General features: G+C 43.0%; 1 non-coding gene across 1 annotated transcript; it reads left to right on the top strand.

The window, feature by feature from the left end:
* Window positions 1-3,089: 3,089 nt before the first annotated feature.
* Trnat-cgu lies at window positions 3,090-3,162 on the top strand. Its single transcript has one exon. It is a non-coding gene; the product is annotated as a tRNA-Thr (tRNA).
* The last annotated feature ends 548 nt before the right edge of the window (window positions 3,163-3,710 follow it).

Raw genomic sequence — 3,710 nt, 5'->3', positions numbered from 1 at the left:
GGGGGGGGGGGGGGTATACCGAGGCGAAAGGGAAAAGGAGTGAATCACGCGCACGCCACCTGCCGGAGCGTGACCTCTTAATGCGCACACCGAAGATATATACGTGGGCGTTATATCTCGAGTCGCACGAGAAAGGATTCACTTCTCTCTGTCCTCCTCGTTTCAAACGGTTTCTTATTTTTGCCTCACTGGGACGAGTTTTTCTTGGTGCAGTTATTCTCGCTGGTTTTATGGGGAGGGGTTTTGGGCGATGGTGTGACCCGCGATAGTGGTTGCGGTGAAGTGGGTGGGAATGATGATCGGTTGTTTTTTGGGGTGAAGTACACGGAGAGAAATTTTTTAGAAAAATTCTAGTGCTAGCACGGGAAAAGAGGCGCAAAGTGACGCCGGGAAAACATTCACTCTAGAAAACGTGAATTCTGTAAAAATTCTCGCAGAAATCCCCAGACAAGAATCCGAGAAAAACTTCAACTCCCCACAATTAATTTCTTGTAAAGACTCTATTAAGAACCGTTGAACTACCCTTCAATCCTGAAAAATCGACATTTCACATCGCCCCCTCACGGCGTGATGAATTGACTGCTCGCGATACCCCTCACAGAATCATCTATTCCAATAAAATTCTGAAAAATTCCCCCTCAATCAAAAACTATATTTTCGTGCAACCCTCATCCGTCATCAGCTCACTCGCCTCACTCATCCCAATCCCCCCTGAAACCCACTTCTAAGTCTCTCTCCAGGAAACCCCCCATCTCAACCACATAGACGTAATCAAGTTACCGCGCGTCCAGAGCACTCGAGGCTGATTAATGGTTGAAACGCGGGCAACACCATTTCTCAAGCTGCCGCCCCCTCACCTCCTCACCCTCCCCCGCCCCCTCCACTCCCAAACCCGAGTAAGTTCACACTAAATATCGCCCGAGTCGAAAAAGTGAGGAGGTAAACAGCCCAATAGCGGGAGGGTTAAGGAAATGTTGGACTTCATTAAAGGATTTCAAATCGATGAAGTAGCTGGATGGATAAGAAATTAGTTCTGGACCTGAAAAAATATGTGAATTGGGAAAAACCGATAATTTGAAGCGGAAGAAATGGAGAGAAGAGTGGAATTTCCATCTTCCTGCCACTAAAAAAATGGGACTTTATTTAAATTTTCACAGAAACTTCCAATTTCATTGGCTTTTTCCCTTCAAATCGAATTCAAGGTCTTTTTCCGAGAAATTCCGCCAAATTTTTTTAACACTGTGTACTCAATTTGCAAATATCTCGAAAACTACCCAAGCGATTTCATTACTGACAATAATTTTTGCCAAACTTTCATATCCACATGTCGCAAAGAACGAAAAAAAACCTGAAAAAAGCGAAGAAAGCGAAAAAAAAGAAAAGAGACATAAGAATTTCTCGTTGAATGGCACTGCCTTGAGCAATGCAATACGTCCATATGGCATTATTCATCTCCGAGGAATTCCCGAGAGTGACTGGGCGCAAAAGACCGAGTTTATTCGCCTTTGGGCAACAGCGCATTCGGCCAAGAATAAAAAGAATACGACTTTTGCAAACGTTTGTGAATATGTACACTGTGGAAATACATGGGACAAGCAAATATGTATCAACGCCCGTGAATCTCCCTCCTCGCTCTGTTCCCCTGGAGTCACGGGTTTTATGTACCCTTCACTCGCCGCAAGGGCATGAAGCCAGAGGAAGAGCCGAGGAGGCAGGTGTTTTCACTGTGGACTTCAGGTTCTCTCCTTTTGCGTTTATACGCGCGCACGTGCTTTATATTGCCGTCTCGGTGACTCTTCCTCGGGTGTGTATACGCCCTGGCTCGTCAATCAGTGGTGTGGCATCATGGACCCAAGAAGACAGAGACGAGAGGAGAGAAGACGCGAAGGATATTCGTTGGTGTATCTGCACGCGTGGGGCGTGAGTACGCGAGGTGATGCCCCGAGGGGTCGACACCCCTCCCCCCACCCCGAGCAGCTGCCCAAGATAACCCTGGCTCTGTCCGGAGTACTCGATCGTGAGGGGGCCATTCTTTTTTGGTTCAAGTACTTTTTCGGGACGAGAGATAAACTCAACTTACCCACGAGTATACACTGCTAAAAATTTTCATATGTAATCACGCACGAAAAAATTTGATAGAAAAACCTACCGAACTCGTTGGAAAACTCTACTGAATTTCTAAACTTTCTATTAGTTTTTGGCTGATTCTATTGACATGTCCAGCAGAAAACACTCAATAGAAAAAGTCAACTGAATTCTATTTTTCTATATCACTTATCCTTTTCATATATTTTCTATAGAATTTCCTCAACTCAATTTTTCCAAGTTTTTTTCATTTTTTTTTCTCATCAAGAAAATCAAACGAAAAAACTTGGGAAATTTGAGCCGAGGAAATTCTGTAGAAAATATCTCCATAGAATAAGTTATATAGAAAAATTGAATTCTATTGACTTTTTCTACTGAATATATTCTATCGAACATTTCAATAGAATCGGTCAAAAACTAATAGAACAGTTCAATAGAAATTCAGTACAATTTTCTAACGAATTCGATACGTTTTTCTATTAAATTTTTTCGTCCGTGGTACCACAAGAGCTTCAAAATTATCGGGGATTTCCCGATAGGTTCGTTGCAAACAAACGAAAGAGTCAACTTTTTCAGGTTAAAAAATCACGAGTGCGAAGCACGTGTGTATGGAGGGATTGATTTTCTTATTTTTTATTGATGAACATTTTGAACGTAAAAAACACAAATTCTCGCGAGGTACAGTATTGACCCTCAGTGGCGGTGTGAGTAGTTGACAACAGTCACGCATTGTTGACGAAACAATGTGGAAAAACAGTCATCAGGACAAATAAACACGGTACCTGTTCCATTATTATTATCGAAAAGGATCATTCTTCATTTTTAAAAATGCAGAAGGCTGAATTTGTTTGAATAACCATTAAACATGAGCGTCAATCTACTAGTAACCCACCGTCTATAGTAAAAGGATTTTTTCTCTCTAAATTCTAATTCTCTTAGAATTCTTTAATGCCTAAAGGAGGTTAGGCGGTGTTTGAGGTGAATTTGAGAGTGAATTTCTGTGGCTCCCGGTAGCTTAGTCGGTAAGAGTGCCCGGCGCGTATCTGGGAGACCCGGGTTCGATTCCCGGCTGGGTGAAGCGGAAATTTTTTCTCTCTAAATTCTAATTCTCTTAGAATTTTTTTTTTTTTTTTTTTTTTTTTATACGTCTATCTTCTAGTCAGTCGTCTACCTATTGGGTGCCTGGGCTGCACCCCACTTTTTCGTCATTTTATCATTTATTCCTTCATTGTTTCCCCTTCAAACCATTATTTTCCCATAATTCATATATTTTTTCCGGTATAGAACCCATCGTTGGCGCATTTAGGTGATTTATCAATTTTTAATCTCTTCACGGACCTCAAATTGTCCCATCCGTCCAAGTTTTGCAACGTACTCTCGCGTAATTTATATTTTTTCCTCAGATGCCATCCGAGGGGAATTGCCACACGTGTGGAGCTCCAGTGTATGCATCGAGGAAACCGGTGAGTGCATTAAATCGCGGCGGAGAGCGGCGGTGGCCGGAGGGGAGGGGTGATCACACGCAGAGAGGAGGTAAATATATACGCAGGTGTGCCCCATGAGGGAATATCGAGAAGGAGGCACGCGCAGCCAGAATCAAAGCGCGTGCCCGTGTGAAAGCCCCC

The sequence above is a fragment of the Diachasma alloeum genome, unplaced genomic scaffold, assembly GCF_001412515.2.
Source record: "Diachasma alloeum isolate Michigan unplaced genomic scaffold, Dall2.0 Dall_scaffold_00201, whole genome shotgun sequence".
Taxonomy (NCBI): Eukaryota; Metazoa; Arthropoda; class Insecta; order Hymenoptera; family Braconidae; genus Diachasma; species Diachasma alloeum.
This window is presented reverse-complemented; position numbering and strand designations above follow the sequence as displayed.